This window comes from Anguilla anguilla, chromosome 2 (assembly GCF_013347855.1).
Source record: "Anguilla anguilla isolate fAngAng1 chromosome 2, fAngAng1.pri, whole genome shotgun sequence".
Classification (NCBI taxonomy): domain Eukaryota; kingdom Metazoa; phylum Chordata; class Actinopteri; order Anguilliformes; family Anguillidae; genus Anguilla; species Anguilla anguilla.
The window spans coordinates 49,808,090-49,825,556 of record NC_049202.1 but is presented as its reverse complement, the minus strand read 5'-3'; the positions used below and the strand labels follow the sequence as shown (position 1 = coordinate 49,825,556).

General features: G+C 38.1%; 1 protein-coding gene across 2 annotated transcripts in view; it reads left to right on the top strand.

Moving 5' to 3' along the window:
- Positions 1–11,495: 11,495 nt before the first annotated feature.
- The window catches only part of LOC118220689 (RNA binding protein fox-1 homolog 1), a 330,165-nt gene continuing 324,193 nt past the window's right edge, over positions 11,496–17,467 (top strand). For both annotated transcript variants that reach the window (XM_035404792.1, XM_035404781.1), the window contains exon 1: positions 11,496–11,542. The gene's annotated coding sequence lies outside the window, so the exon portion shown is untranslated. The remainder of the gene's footprint in view (positions 11,543–17,467) is intronic.

Here is a 17,467-nt window from a genome sequence, read left to right as displayed (position 1 = left end):
AAACAGGGCTTCAATGAAGCATTACACTTGCACCATTTAATACTAACCTAGTTTAGTTTATATTCACAATTTATGGAGTTAAAAAGGCAGTGAGCCATTGGTAATTTTGTTACTTGCATGCACTGAAGTGATTGGAGAGCCACTGCTGAGGGTCTGTCAGTCAATATTGCATAGTGCAGTGCAATTTTGGTGCAGTTCATTGCAATTTTGGTGCCTGTTTAGTCTTTGCTTCCTGCCTGCTCACACCAGGCCCATTCTTCCTACCCAGATTTGTCCATCAGACTGCCAGATAGTGAAGAGTGAGTCATCACAACAGTGAACACATTTACTCTGCTCCATAGTCGAATGGCGGTGTGCTTTACAGCACTCCAGCTGACGCTTGGCATTGCGTGTGTTGATCTTAGTGACAATCTCGAAGATTTCAGTTTCGTTCTCTATGGCAGTGCCAATGGCGAGAAGCGGTAATTGCAGGTGTGTTTTTGGACCTCACTTCCCAGAGATCCAACCGGTGTCGCCTATGTAACGTCAGTCAGTTGGCACCCCAACTATAACTCTTACTATTTACTGAATAAAAAACTGTTGTTATAAAAGTAACGTTATGTACATACTCATTCGTTGTCTAACATTAGGCTAACTCAAGATGTCTTTGCACTGCCGAGCCGGGTTAAAATGCCGTAGCAAACCTGGGGTAGAATTAGTGATGATCAATTTCTGCAAACGCTCTTTATCCACCTTTTGCCCAGTATGAACATCTCTACACTGCAGAGAAGAATTTGCGGGATTCGCTGTGGCTCGTGCAATTATGTATCTTGTGCACAATAAGTCTTTTTCGTGAATGATTGTTGTGTGGTATTTTTGAAACAACTGCCTTGCAAAATGTTACCCCTGGTGTTTTGCTAGCTAAACTGTTCGAGAATAAAGCTGAGCTGGGTGTTAAATTAGCAATCAGAACAAGAAGAATAAAACAAAAACAAAGGAGATTTCATCAAAAAGGGCATAAAGGCTGAAGGAACATATGAGGAAGCGTAATAAAATAATAACAATGCTAATCCATACTGCCGTATTCTTTTATTTAGTTTTCTCCTGCATGACGTCTTCAGAAATCAGACCCGGCTCTGCTCCACATACCCCGGCTTTATTCCGATCATTATAATATATTGATGAACTCGATGGCAATGTAAATAACGGTAACGGTAAGGCCAGTTCAGATCAATGATTCGCAACGAGGCGAAACGGTTTTAAAATGTTGCAGAGAAAATTGCTGCGGTGTGAACTGGCTAGTAGCAGAGCCGTTGCCTGCCCTGAGGTTTTAAAAGACCGTCCTTGTCAAATCGCCAAGTGCAGTTTTAGAACGTTTACAATCAGACGTCTTGGAATTTTGCAAGTTGCACCCAGTCTCGTTGCTAATCATTGATCTGAACTGGCCTTAAGTTAGCTACACTGCAACGTTGCAGCAAGGTAGCATTGCATTCGAGAGACGGTTTGCGAGGTCGGTACCGGTTGGTAGCGTTATCTAGCGTTTTTTTCTAATTGTTAGCCGACATTAGATCGTGTTAATTACATTAGCTAGCTAGCTAACACAACGTTTCCTGATATGAGAGTTGGATACTGTGCGCAACGTTGCCTAAACTAATGTTGTCTTTCTTGACATGGTCTGGTAGCTAGCGTTAGCTGTGCAAATAGCTATGTAATTTAGTAAAATTACATTGTCATTAAATGTAATACGAAATCTACATCAACAAATAATATGATCTCTCATGTTACACGAAAACTTTTTAGGGTTCCATAACTCCCCCAACCCCCCCTTTCTCTGTTACTGTAACGCATGCAGACACCGGAAAAAACAGTACGCCGCTCACACACAAGTGAGTTGAAGAGCGAGCCTGTTGCGTTAGTTCCGCCTACCCTCTCTGGCGGACCAACCACTGATGGGTGATGAAAATCGCGTCACTAACTGTGCGCCGCTTGTGATTTTTTCCTGGGAATGTCGCCACAGACACCAAGTTTTTTAATCATGAATTATGATAATAATAATAGTATAAATTAATATACAAATAGGCTCAATCACCATTGTGTTACCTAATGCAGCGATAGATAGTGACTTAACAGACATTTATTTTAATGAAAATCTTCGAGATTATTACTTTAAGCTTCTGTGGGGCTGCTCAGCCATGGAAACCCATTTCATGAAGCTCCCGATAAACAGTTACTGTGGTGACTTTGCTTCCAGAGACAGTTTGGAATTTGGTAGTGAGTGTTGCAGCCGAGGACAGAAAATTGACAAACTGACTTGTTGAACAGGTGGCATCCTTTGACAGTGCACGTTGAAAGTCACTGAGCTCCTCAGAATGATGCATTGTTCTGCCAGTGTTTGTCTATGGAGATTTCATGACTGTGTGCTTGATTTTTATGTATCGGTTCTAAATGGGTGTGGACGAAGCAGCCAAACCCAGTAATTAGAGGGGATGTCCACATACTGTTGGCCTTGTGGTATATGTTAATTACATATCATACTCAAAATTGGTGTTCACCTTTTAGAAGATTGACTATTTTTCGTTGCAGTATGATCCAGCCTCAAAGCTAGAACATTACTCTTACTGAATCAATAAAAACATTTTACCCAAAATGATAATGGCAGTCTGATCACTGTGAAGGAAATTGACTCAAGGGCACACTGTGAAGCAACTTCATTCTGACATGAAAAAGAGCTGTTTTCCCTCTTCCCAATCATCGCAGGTTTTATGTTGCCATGGAGACAGAGAATGAGGGTAATTTTATAAAATTGTAAAGTATGTTAAGTCTTTGTTTCAAGCAGAGACTCTAACCTTTTCGTTGGTGTAAATTGAGCCTTTCAGTGTCTCAAACAGCAGAATTACTGCTTTGGTATGGTATTATTAGAAAGTTTGCTTCCCTTTTAAGCTTGGAACACTTAAGTGTAAAAATTTGTCTTGGATATTTTCTGTGCAGTGATATTTGGATATCCCTCATTCAGCTCAGTTTTAACAGATAGCCTAGCTGTTATGATTCTTCATGTCACATTCAGAAGAAGGCACTGTACAGTGTGTAATACTTTATCCTCTAAAAAGAACCTCTATGAGACAAACCAGAGTACTGAAATGGCTGTTCTTCACTTCAACACACACAAAATGGTGATCACATAATTGTTGCTTTTTAGACTTATTTGGCTTACTTGTGTCGATATTTTGGAGAGCTAATCAAATGTCATGCAACAATTTGAATGGGGGTGTCTCATCATTTTCTTTGTACATTTTATTTAGTTATTTTTTTGCCAGTAGGTAACAGATTTTCTTTCACCAGATTTTAATAAAGCATAGATCATTCATTTTAGGTTTGTGCCAATGTATCACAGTTGAGTATAAATAAAAATATTTTATTTGCTGATATTTTATTCGTGCAGGAACAGTTTGCCAATCAGTTTTTTAATGTGCACACATTAACATGTGGTGTTAACATTAACAAGTCTTAAATAGCAATGGAGGCCTATGTATGATGTATGCTTTATTAAATTCTGCTAGCTTGCCATTTGTTTAGAAAATGTTACTGTTACTGTAATCAAAGAGGAACTAACAACCAGCTTCAACTGAAACTCGCCATGATTGCTTACAAAGGCTACATACCCCCGCCACACACAATGTGATTCCTAGGTGGGGCACTGCCATTGTATCCTTCAACAAAGTACTTAAAATTTTATTCTTTAAGTATAGTGAAATAACCATCTGTATAAAAGTAATTTATGTAAAGATTGTGAGCTCTCGGTAACAGTGTCTGCCTAATGCAACCTAGACCATACCAAATCATATATTACATTCACTATTTGTGGAAATATGAGGATGCACATCATTAAAAGCTTGTGAAATATATCATGTCAGAAATGGGAAAAACAATTATTTACATTTTAACAGCTGAATATAGTTCTTTCAATATTATGTGGGTGATGAGGGCAAAGCAGCAAGCTGGAGTGTGCATCTAAAGAGGGGAGAAACAGGTGGATGGGCATACGTTGCTGTATGTTGAATCTGTGCAGGGCTGAACTGTCATACAATGAACTTAATGTAGGAGTGTCCTGACTTTAAAGCAATCCTTGACTGATTGGAAGGCTAACAGATCATCATACCATCTGTGTGTGAAAAATACTGGTGTATTTTGTAATACCGTTTTTGTAATATTTAAAAAAAATAAAATTACATACATTGCATACTACATTATATCCACCGCACTTCTTTGTATTGCCAGTTAAGACAGAGAGGGGCTTTGAATAAGAGTAAAAGAGTAATGAACTTCTTACTTTGCAATGCAAATTAACACTGGGATAACCTGTATGCAATCCTGTGTTGCACAGTGTGGTAAACACTGGTTACTTAGTGGTTTTTTCTTTTGTCTGACAAATGATAAACTTTGTGTTTTATACAAAATGGCCATTGATATATTTGGTTATTTCTGTATGCAGTTTAGATTAGATATTTATTGTCATTGTGCTTAGAACAATGAAAATCTGTTTAGCAGATCTTCAGCAGTTGCAGCATAAAAAAGGTAAAATGGTAATGGTTTAATGGTAAGATTCACTGAGTGAGACATATTCCATACTAGGTTTCATACACAAACATGGTTCCTGACTTTTTAGCTAACATGCTACCGTAGTTGACAACTGTTCAATGCTCCTGTGACAGGATTGGGATGTCAGTGGCCCAGTGAAACTTTGGAGAATGATTTAAATTGATAGACCTTTAATACCTTGGAATTCTTTATTAGGCTACTGCGTTAGTTCACATTTAAAATTCATGCCAGTCTTTTTCCACTCTCCCATAGTGGTGCGGACCAGTTGGCTAGGTTCAAAGTGTAGGCAACAACTTCTGTCAAGAAGTTGTGCAGAAGAGGAACACATTTTAGGAGAAGATGTGTAAATGGAAGCAGATAGCATTACTGTTCTTCATTCCAAATTGATGGACATTTAATCAGTCATGTAACGGTATGCACATAGAACAAAATTGTCTGCCATTGTATGAATGTCCAGCTTACAGCCAATCTACCAACCTGACTAGAGTAATGGAAACTTCATAGTTAAGATATTTGTAATGTGAACATTGAGATTTTTTAAAATTTTTGTTTCATACTGCTCTTGATCCCCTCTCTTGCTCTTGTGCCACTGCTAGTCACAGCAGCCACAGCCTAATTGTATGTATCCAGGGTAGGAAAGCAGAAGCACCCAACAGATTTAATCTTGAGCTTAGTAGCTGAGACAATGACCCTGAAGCATTTATGGCTATAAGTTAACATTTTGCATAAATTATGATTTCACCCATTTTGTTTCTATGCTACAATATGTTATATTTTATGTGTTCATTCAATAAACTTTTATTGATCACCAAAATTAATTTTCTGAATGATTTTTTTGAAGAAGACTGCTTACACTGCAATTAATTGTTGAGGTCAATTGTTTATTGAATCCAGGCCTAAAACTTATCTTGCAAATTAAAATATGCGGTATTAAAATCTTGGAGTCTTGGGGATGATTCATATGGGATTGATTTTGGATGGGGATGAGAGATGATAGCACACATTTGTACTCCCCACTATACATTCTTTGCCCTCTTTTCTAAATGACACATACCCTTTAAATTCAAGTAGCCCCCTGGGGAGATATTACATATGTATATTATTATTTGAATGAAAGCTATGCCCATTATTGCATTATTTATTTATTTATTCTTTTTGGAAATATGTAACAACAATTCTACTGTCAATATCCATATTGATATTTTTCCTTTTCATACAGCTGTATCTACTGTATGAAAAATGTACAGCACAAAGGGATTAATTCATCATAATGTCAACGTAATTTCTCAGAAACTCAGCCTATATTTTTGCCATTCATAGTAAATTGTCCTTCACATGTATTGTTGACTTGCCACATGTCTTTGACAAATTGGTTGGACAATGCTCGTCATTTTAATATTGAAATCTTTATCATATTCATTTTCATAAACATGATTAAAATATACTGCAGTATAATTTTGTGTTTTACCTTTGTTCTGTGTACGGGTCTGCAGTTGGAGAGTAGTCAGTGTTTAAAGGATTCAAGATTTGGAAATGCATTCAAAGTGTCTTTTAATGAGCTGTAATACACTGAGCATGCATCGGGCTGTTCAGATGGTATTGATTCTGGTATTGATCATTTTATATGAGGTGAACATGAGGTGAATAACACAGGATTTGTTATGGGAAAGTGAATGCTCAGTATACTTTCAATTACACAATGATGGCATGGTCTATTAAATTACCTGCTACAGAGTGCACTAACACATACTGCCCAGCTTTTAGTTCATATCCATTAGCTGTGTAATGGAATTTACAGATTGAAGACACTATGACAAGCATTTCTATGAAATAATTTTTAGTTATGCCATCATATAAGCATGTAATCATCACTAGCTAGTATTAAAATGTATCTGAAAATACTGTAAATACATCTCTTCTCCTTCATGAGAAGTTATTCTAATTCTAAGGATCATTAGGTGATATACCTCCCGTATAAACAAAGGAAATATATTCCACTATATGAAAGAACCGTGATTTTGACTTTTTTTCTAGCCAGATACAAGCCCCATTACTGGACTGATGAATGCACTTTCTAGGTTGCTAGTGAGGATGGGTAGAAAATGTTGTGGCAAATGATGAGCCTAGAAGGCAGAATGGTCTGTGCCTCAAATATTCTAAATATGTAGCAAGAGACCATTTGCAAACTGACAAATTGGTTAAAGTTCCAGAACAGAATTACATGTTTTGCAGTGGGGAAACATTTTTGTTAAAAGGCTGTCAAAAGTGTTGACGTGATAAATGCATAGATTTGTTTACCTTCAAATGTACTGTTTTTAAGGTGGCTGCAAAAATGAACATTCTAATTTATGTTAACACTATGTATTAGCTTACAAAATTGCAAAACAGAAATTAATTTGCCCCCCCCCCCCCCCCGGTTGATATAATCAATTGTACCACTGTGCCACATCAGAAGCACTGCAGCTGAAGTGTGTGCTCACACCTGTGAGCCACTATCTGTTTTACACCCTACAGAGCACACCAGTTGAGTGCAGACAGCAATGAGAGGAGATCTCTAAGTAGCGAGGCCTTGTAACATGCGGGCGCTGGCTACATCTTTGGGTGAAACTCAGCGGTAACCTGAGGAGCCCTGGTCAACTTTAAAGCCGCCCGACTCCTAATGAGAGGAGGACGGTTCTGTTCCTCTGCTGCTGACTCGCCGTTGGATGATGACACGGCTGAGACTGTGCCTATAGGGCTCAACATGTGCTTTTCCCCTCTCAGTCACTCAGGAGTATTAAGAGGTAAAAAGTAATTACTGCAGTTTGAAGTATTATGCCGCAGTAGAACGTTTTGAATCATATTCAACTTTAAATTTATATCGGTGCCTGGGGGTGGGATGGTGATCTTTATTATATTTCACTCCATTCATCATTTGCTTTTGACGTTATGTGCGTTTCACGAAACCCAGAGACCATGCTTTGCAGAACAGACTTGATTTGTTACATTACAATTTTTTTTTTTTTTTTTGATGTCAGTATTATTTCTCCCTTATTTGAAATGATTTCATTCTCTCAAGCTGCCCTGCAGAATTTTCTAGTATGTGTTAAATGGTCTGATTTGTAATTGGCTGCCGAGGCCAGATGGTGCAGAGCTGTGTATGCACACACAAATTGACATGACACAACATGCAGCAAAGCAAACCTGCCAGAGCCTCCCCAGAATCTTCTGCTATTTTATCATTTAAACAAATTCTAATGTCATCAGGGCAGCGCTGTTACTTCTAAAATATGTCTTTCCAAGATACACCCTTGATTATGCAGCTTTAATATAAATTTGGCAATGTATCTTTCTGGAAATTGTTGAATTCCATCATTGTTATGCAATAATATTTAATTTAGTTATAAAATAAATGTAAACAGCCTCCTCATTATGTAACAATTCATTGTCAAAATTGGGCCCAAAATACTTTGTGATCAAGATATTTATATAAAATTATGAGCTTTCTTACGAAAACTAATTGATATTAGTTTATCTTCTATGCAATGACTGCCATCTTCTGGCATAGTGTTGATAATGCAGTTGTTTTTGTCTGTTCTGCTTCTGTGATTTTGTTTACATGCAAGATGATGGGGAAAACATTTTTTTTTATTTACTGACTGTGCTTTTTAAAGAAAAATGTGTTTCATTATTTCATAAAAGAGAAATTAGTATATTTCTTAATAATTGTTATTTTGTTTTACTAAGCATGTATAATGCCTCCCTCCCACATTTACATTTATTTGTTTATTTAACCACAGAAACAGATGGACACAGTAACTTACAGTTGAATTACTCAACTTCTCACATTTTGTCTGAGTCGCTAATGCATTATCTGTAGTAATTCACTTAAGTAAATAAAAGGGTAAATGTAAAAGGGTAAAAATGTAACAAAGGGGAAATCACAGCAGGAAAAATATAGAACACATGAAAAATGAATGGATTGATAGAGATATGGGTTGAGTGTTATATCTGCTTTGAATTCCGTCATCATATTTCTTCATGTTGTTGTAGTAGCAGTAGTTGTAGTAATAATTGTAGTGTATAGTATTATTGTTGAGATAGTATTCTGTATATGTGTTGAAGTTTTCCCATTAGTAAGCAGGAGTTAGAAATTGTGTACGCATCAGTGGGTGACAGATTTGAAGAGCATGCACAGTATAGGCTAAGAACTTATATAGTTCAGTGTGTCTGATAAGGCCAACAACTTTGCTTAAACAGTAGGTATGACTTGGTAATAACTTTGTTTCAAGAAGATATTGTGTGTGTGCGTGTGTGTGCATGTGTGTGAATTTTAACAGGTGTAGATACTTCATAGATACTTAGAACAGATATTTTATTACATTTTATAAAATACTTGTTCAAAGTTAAAAGATGGACTTATGTATTCGAGTAAATGCATTCTGATTGCACTGTTATCATTTAAAAAAAAAAAATAATAATTTACATGGAAAGCATTCCTTTTCGCATCTAAATACATGGACCATAAATAAATATTAATTTTAGGAGTGCTCCACTTTACTAATTCGCATATAGTCCATCAATCAATCAATCAATCAATCAAATTTTATTTATATAGCGTATTTTACAACAGTTGTCACAATACGCTTTACAGACAGCCCTAGCCTAAACCCCCACAGGAGCAAGCCTAAGGCAACAGTGGCAAGGAAAAACTCCTTAGTCCATATAGCTAACTATTTTAAATCAATATTAATTTGGCGTAATACATTTATACTTAAGAAATATTAGACTAGTCTTGGACAGCTCTGTCAGATTGATTCTATAATTTTTAGTAATGTGGACTGGCCCTATGGATCTTGATTTTAATATGTTTAAATACATTTTTGTTTGCATTTGCATTAGTCTGGCTTCAAACTGCATTGCTTATTGCAAAACATAATATAATATAATGTAATGTAATATAATATGATATTGTCAAAATATTATATGTATAATGCTGTAATTATGAGCCTATGTACCTTTAAAGCCTAGTATTCAAATTGTCTGTTTGTCATGTAATGTTATGTAATGGCCTAATGCTGACCATCGCTGACATATCTTCGAAATACCATAAGCAAACTTTTAATTGTTTTTTAAAAGCACCCATTGTATTTCAGTGTTACCAATTATAGACAAGTAGTCATGGAAAGGCATTGGAGCTGACATTCTGTTTTTGTCTAAAGTAAAGTAAAGATGACTGTCTGGGAGACTGCAATTCTCAAGTATTATAATTGTATTGGTGCCATGATTGTTATATGTGAGCTGTCATTGAGGTACAGCATATTATTTCCAAGGGATGCCTGGCCAATAAGGCAGGTAATACTGACTATTGATCAAGGAAGATGCTTGTCAATGATCAAACCTAGCACAGTATACTTTCATTACCGTAAGTATCATTTTAAATGATGATTTTAAGTAGGGCATTTTCAAATACTCCCTGGCATATTAAGGCATACATGAGGGAGAAAAATGCCCTGCACAGTACATTGCATGAAAGTAGTTATACGTTTCAGCCACAATTACAACGTTTTGCATTTTTTTTGAAAAACTGATTACTCACTCGGGTAAAGTACCTTGATCATGGACAAAATATCTGTGTGTCATTAAGTTTTTTTAACAAAAAAAAACCAGAAAGTTCGGCGTTCAGCGATATATCCCCTGCTAGGAAGTGTTATACACACCAGGCTGATATTTGCCAGTTGAGGATGGATATGCTGACACCGACAAGCCTTAATTTGAAAGTACAGGGGTGCTAAATGGCTTGACCCAACTGGCAACCTTCCCCCCCTTGCACCCCCCATCCCTAGATATGTTTGACAATTTTCTGCCTGTCTGCTTTCTCGGGTTGGGCCCGGCTGAGGGGGTGTACTTGTTAATTACTCTCCAGCAGCGAGAGGCCAGTTGGTGTCTGCGCATGGTGAAATGAGGCTGCCGGGACGTTGATGGGCTCGCCCGGGTTCTCTGAAACCTGGCTTTAACCTTCCGATGGTTCAGACATGACGGATCCGTCATTCTGACCTATAACAATAAAATGTCAGGGATCCTAATTGAAGTCTGACATGTCGTCCAACAGGACCTTTCATTTTGATTGCTACCTGCAGACGAAGGCGTATGCTCATGGGGAAAGAGAACGGCATGGCTCTGGCCTCGCTCTAATCATTTAGAGTTAATAGGAATTTTTCACCATTGCTGTGACTTTCAAGCCCTTATTTCATTTTCATTTTTTTTTGTCATAGTTTGTTGCCTTGGTCTTGCTAAATTGATTTCTTGCTTCCACATTAGAATATAAATGCAGACTCTTGGTGGAACCGTATATTATGGCTGCACTACGTGAACAGAGTCACGACATTGTATGTGCTAATGGAGGGAATAATTACAAAAGAGGAGGAAAGTCTCCTTTGTACAAATCTTTCACAGTGTAGGACCTTGGCACGCATTATCTAGGAACTCGTACATCTCTGCGTGAAAAGGATGTGGAGCAACAACCTTGAAGGTTATGAGGCCTCTTTGTGATCTAATGACAGTCTACTGTCAAACCTTTCATTTCCAGGCCCTTGCTGCCACTTTAACCCATAAGGGAACTCTGAATGCATGCTTCAGCCATTGCCTCGCTTGTGTGAAACTGTGAAACAGAGCCATCAGGTGTTACATAGAGGAACTGCATTTTGTGGGCAGTTTCCTTTGTTATTTGCTGATTTTAATTTGTTGTAGTACAAATTTGTTACAATTTTATTAAGACTATTCTATGGTGTGGTTGTTATTATTATTTTTATTTATTTAAAAAAAAACAATTGTATTATTATTTGCTTACAGCTGAGTTCAATGAAATAATCACATGGTATAATATGATACTGCCAAAATGATATTCCAAATCTCTGATGGTTATTTCCTTCTCTTTCAGGATCCTAAAGCTGGCTGCAGCAGCTGCATAGATAAAGAGGACAGCACAGTGAGTGTGGATGGCTTTCATACCTTTGTGCGCTCATAACCTGTAAAGCATTTAGCTTGTCACTAGGGGTTGCAGCTGGCGGAGGGTATGTAATAGGCTGACTTATGAAGCCTGACAGTGAAATCCATTTGACCACACTAAATTCTGGAGAAATAAATATACAGTATCTTTTGCTAACTATTACAATAGGAGTTAGTGTTATTACAAGTGTACTGTCATTTGACCATTTGGTTTTGGTTTTTCTCATTGTTTCTACACAGTTTATTTTTACTGGTTTACTTTGCAATTTTCCCCCTGCTGTTATATTTTTTCAATATATGTACAGTTCATATGATCATTCTGTTTTTTATGTTTAAATTGTTATAGGCTACTCAATGAGTGCCTGCTTTATAGGAATAAATGACAGACATCTTTTAACAGCAGATGGTGCTATTGGACACACTGTGGTTCTCTTTTAGCTCTGCTTTATTATTATCTTTTTCTGCTAGATTCTGCCAGTATAGTCACATGGGTTGGAAGTTTTGCCATAAGCATTTTCGTTTAGGCAGTGAACTGTAGCTATACAATACTTTGCTTGCAGGTGATACAGTCACAATACCCTTGTCAAAATGAAATAAAAATCTCTGTTTCCAGTGCAGACAAAGCATTTTGTTTTTAATAGTGATGGTTCTCTCTCCATCTAACTAAATTAGTAAATTCCAGCATATTCAAAATAACTTCTCTTACCAAATTATCTGGTTATGCGGTAGTCCCTTATGCAATGCAACCTGTTCTCAGTTGCCGACCACTGTTCTCTTACCTGTTGCCCAAGAATCAGCCTTAGCAGTTTTTACAGCTTCTGCAAATGAAAGTTGGCTGAGCCTCTCTTGTGAACTGTAGCGAAACAGGCAAGCTGTCAGTCTCATGACCATGGCACAAACTTTGGAGATGTCTAGCCTCTACTACATTAGGCACCCCACCATCCAGTAACTTCACAATCTTAACATGACAGGACACCACATAAATCATTCCCCTCAACACTGGCTTTTTTCTCAGCCCCAAAAACAAGAACAAAACCACAGTATAAATCTAAGCAAGCCGTGCTGACCCCAGGCAGATATTATATAAATACACAAGTAGCTCCATAATGTTTTGGACACAGACATTTTTTTTTTCTTGATTTGGCTCTACTCCCCAAATTTTAGATTTGTAATCAAACAATTCACATGTGGTTAAAGTGCAGATTCTCAACTTTTATCTAAGGATTGAGAATGTACTTTGATTTCACAGCAGTTTTTAAACATAGCTCTCCCATTTCAGGGCACTGTAGTGTTTGGGACATATTCATGTTGTTTAAATTAAAGTAGTCATGTTTAGTACTTTGTTGCATGCAATGCATATCGCTTGCATGCAATGACTACTTGAAGTCTGTGACCTAAAAAGGTTGCCAGGTGCTGAGTTTCTTTTCTGGTGAGGCATATGCTGCTGCCATCTTCAAGTCCTTTGATAAGATAAGATGCTACTGTACACTTCAGAATCCATTGTGCTGCTGCTATCAGCAGTTACATCATAAATGGAGACAAGTAAGCCAATGGAGACACTGTGGCAGCCATATATGGCCAAACCCTAACACCCCACCCCCATTTTTCATAGATGAGGGGGGGTAGGTGCTTTGGGTCTGGAGCAGTTCCTTTTGGCCTCCTCACTTTGCTGTTGCCATCACTAATAGAAGTGAATCTTGGCCATCTGTCCACAAGACCTTTCCAGAACTCTGCAGGTTCTTTTAGGTACTTGGCAAGCGGTAACCGGGCAATCCTGTTTTTGCGACTAGTGGTTTTCATCTTGCAGGGTAGCTTCTGTAGTTCTATTTGTTAAGTCTTCTGCAGACAGTAATTGGCACATCCACACCTGCCTTCCGAGGAGTGTTTCTGATGTGTCGGACAGGTCTTTGGGGTTTTTATTCATTACAGTGAATTTTTTGGTCATCAGTTGTAGAGGTCTTCCTTGGTTTACCAGGGTCTTTGTGATTTCTGAGCTCACCAGTGCTGTCTTTCTTCTTAGTGAAGTTTTAAATAGTTGATTTTGGTTAGCCTAATGTTTGGCCTATGTCTGTGACAGATTAAAAAATAAGCAAAACTGTTGACTTCTGAGAAATTTCTGTGTGCTGTGTTAGTGACAGATGATTGTGAGTACTTATAGCACCCACCAGGGAGAACTGAATGGTAATATGGTGTGGATGTGTTGACTGCTCTGTATTTCAATACAATTTGCTGGCTATATATATATATTTAATTTTCTCCAACTTAAGAGACTGCATAATCTCAGTGAGGGCAGCACTCCCTCACTAAGAAATAAGTCTGGGGGCAACAGCAAGGCCAAGGCCATTTACTTCAGATTTACTTCAGATGTGGCTTAGATAAGCTGTAATTCTATTGATGTGGGTCCAACTAATGATACAAGTAGAATCAGCTGAATAAGGCATTGTTTTATTCTTGACTCAGTTTCAAAGACTAACTAAACTTTGATGAAGAAGGGAGGCTTCTTAGAGCTGTCACATATAGGGCCCAACCCGGGAGGCATTTTCTATCATTTGTTTTTAGACAATGAGGGATTGCATGATGGTATAGAAGGAAAGATTGTGTTGTCCGCTTGTTCTATTTAGGTATACCCATGTTTTTTCATTCCTCAGAAAGTACTGAATGTGTATTTAACTTAAAACATCGACTCCGCTAGACTGATTCCAAGTTAATTCAAACCTTTTCGGTTTATGGTGTCAGTTTGGTGTCATGTTGTGTAAACATCAGTGTGCCAAACATGGGGAACAGATTCTTCATTGCATTACTAAGATTTTGATATTGATATATTGATATAAAAATATATGTGTACGGGAGTAGCCGGCAGTGGTCATCCTAGTCTAAGCTATAAGTGCAGCACAGTTTAACCCTTTACGGAGCCTCACAGTGCTACTATCATCATGTTGAAATTGGGTACAATATTCATGGGCGAAAAGTGCCATCATTATGGTAAATTTAACCATTTCTGTTGCTAGAAATTGAAGTAATAATGACAATTGATATGATCACAATCGTCAGTGAAGAGAAGGTGCAACATTACTGATGAGGAGTAATTACCTTGCAAGTCCTGCTGTGGTAAACCACTAATGACAAATATTTGCTGTTGACACAAGTCATATCATGAACTTTAACCGAACCATTCATATTTGGAACGAATTGCTCTTAGATACAGTTGGTTTTGTTCATTTTCTCCGATTTCTCAAACATCCTACATAAAGAATGCAAGTTATGGAGGTGAAAATGACTTAAAAGTTCATCAAATCTCACCCGCAGCCATTTGTGGCAGTTGATTTTGTGTGCAATGTTTGATGTTGTTAAGGAAGACAATCGTGCGTCCTAACACTCATGCAGGCCCCCTGCTGCTTGATAGCCTACAATGTGGAACCTAAGTTGATAGTCAAAGAGCCCAGAAAGTTATGCAGTGCTAGGGAGAAAACTTTCTCTTTTGAAGTCAGGAAATTATTCATTGAGTGTCCTTGTGTGACCCCATTGTGTAACTGCCACTATGCCTTTATTAGTTGCTGGGAAAGTTCCTTCTGTTGGAATAGCCCCTATATTCATCTCTCCATCCATTCTTCTGCCCTCCAGCACAATTTTGTCCTCGACTTGACCAATCAGATGAGGCTTATCTCCTCTGGAATGGTGCCTGCATTTATTATCTGTTATCAATGTTGCCAAATCCCCTTATTATAAGTGACTTTGGGCTTCTTTTTTAAGTCGCTGTTAAATTTAAAGAGTCGCAGGTTGCAGTTTTTTAGGCTTTTTTATTATTGATTTAATTTGGTCTCAAATGATTTGGCGATTTGAGACCAAATTAAAGCAACACAAAGTGATATGCTGCTAGCTGTCGTGTTTTTAAACAAGCCAGCGAACCTTGCACACCACATTGCATGCAATGATGTGCCTGATATGATGGACTGATAAGATAACGCAACATACATGCACCAGAGAGGCTATGCATTTTATGCACTATTAATGGTCCAGGAAACTGGATTCAAATTGTAGTTATATTCTAATTTACTGTCTTCATAATATTTATTTGAAGTTTTTAACCCAATTATAACCATTAAACACTATTACATTATTGCGACCTGTTCAGCAGACAAGGACAGGGTGGGTGTGTGTCCTGCACTCATTAACATTCATATTCGTAAAACATGTCATATATAAACCGTTCCTCATTGCAAGCTAGGTTAAAGCCAGTTAGAGTAATAACCTTATGCTACCAGACAAAATGAAAGAAAGCAACATAAACTACTCTTTACCATCGTGTAGTTAAACCTGAAAATCATTTAATGTGTAAGAATGTTGTAATACAGCTATGTACGCTAACATTGACTCTATAGCAGTCTCAAACTCTGGACATTACACCCAAATAAAGCTGTTTAATTGTTGCTAGCTAACGATTGGCCTACTTATCGATCCATCGCATTCTGTGACAAGTTCCAAGCAAAAACGGGCACTGCAAATATTAACTATTACTTTAATAGTGTGTGCCTGCGGGCTCTAGAAATAAAAACCCATTTCTTGAGGGTTTCTTTGTGATAAGAAAAACGCGTATTGCTTTCTCCATATCCAGTGAAAGGGCATTGCTTAGACATTTTCAACTTAGCTTGCCTTACCCGCAAAAAAGTGGCAAGAGCATCATTTACGTATTACATGTATAGAGATTTCACTGGACGTAAGGTTTTTGTAACAAACACCTAGTCAACCCTGCCCGCTGTAAACCTGCCATTTAGCCTAGAGGGAAAGCAAGGCAATTTCAGCTCATGCTTTTATACGTTTTTTTTCCCAAGAATAATTTTAAAATATTTATTTGTGGTCATTTGTGAATTAAAAAAAAAAAAGGATTAAAACAACACATCAGCAAAGAATGAACAGATTTCACTTTCCCTGGACGTTTAATGTCACTCCAAGTGTAAAGAGACAGAATAGTTTGCAATAGCGACCATGGCACCCCATACTCCCGCAGGACCTCCCACGATATGCCCTGGGGAACATGGTCATATACATTCTCCAAATCCACAAAACACATGTCAACATAGGCAAATTCCCATGCCCTGTCAAATATCTGTGAGAGGATAATAAGCTGGTCTGTTGTTCCATGGTCTGGACAAAACCTGCATTGTTCCTCCTGAATCTGGGGTTCAACTTCTTGTCATAGCCTTCTTCCCAGCACCTTGGCATAGACTTTCCCAAGGAGGCTAAAGAGTGTGATTCACCAATCATTGGAACACACCCTCCAGTCCCCTTTCTTAAAGATGGGGAACACCACCCCCTTGGTCACTCGAAGGTACAGTTACCAACTTTGACATAACATTGTGTCAGGATTTGTGTCAGTCATGAGCCTTCAACATTTCTGGATGAATCTCTTACACCCCTGGTGCTTTGCCATGGAGGATCTTTCCAACCACCGCAGTGACTTCTGCTACTGGGATAATATCCTCAGTTGAGGTCTGTGTTTCACCATCTTTGGTAAGACTAGCCTGCATGGTGTCCGACATTCCCCATCTGAGATGCCAAATGGTTTTCCAGAACCGCTTTGGGGCTGACAGAATGTCCTTCTCCATGGTCTCTCCATAATCCACCCATGCCCCGGCTTTTGCTTGCGCAACTGCACCAGCTGCAATCTTTTTTGCCTGCTGGTACTTGTCTGCTGAATCAGGAGTGATCAGTGCCAACCAGGCCCAAAACACTTTTTTCAGCTTAACAGCCTTCATCGTTGTAGTCTAATAATGGGTCCTTGGGTTGCTGCCAGGACATGCACTACCTAGCTTTTGACCACAGCCCCTAGCAGCCACATCCACAATAGAGGTTTTGAGTCCATTCAGACATCATGTCCCCAACCTCCTCTGGGATATGGAAAAAGCTC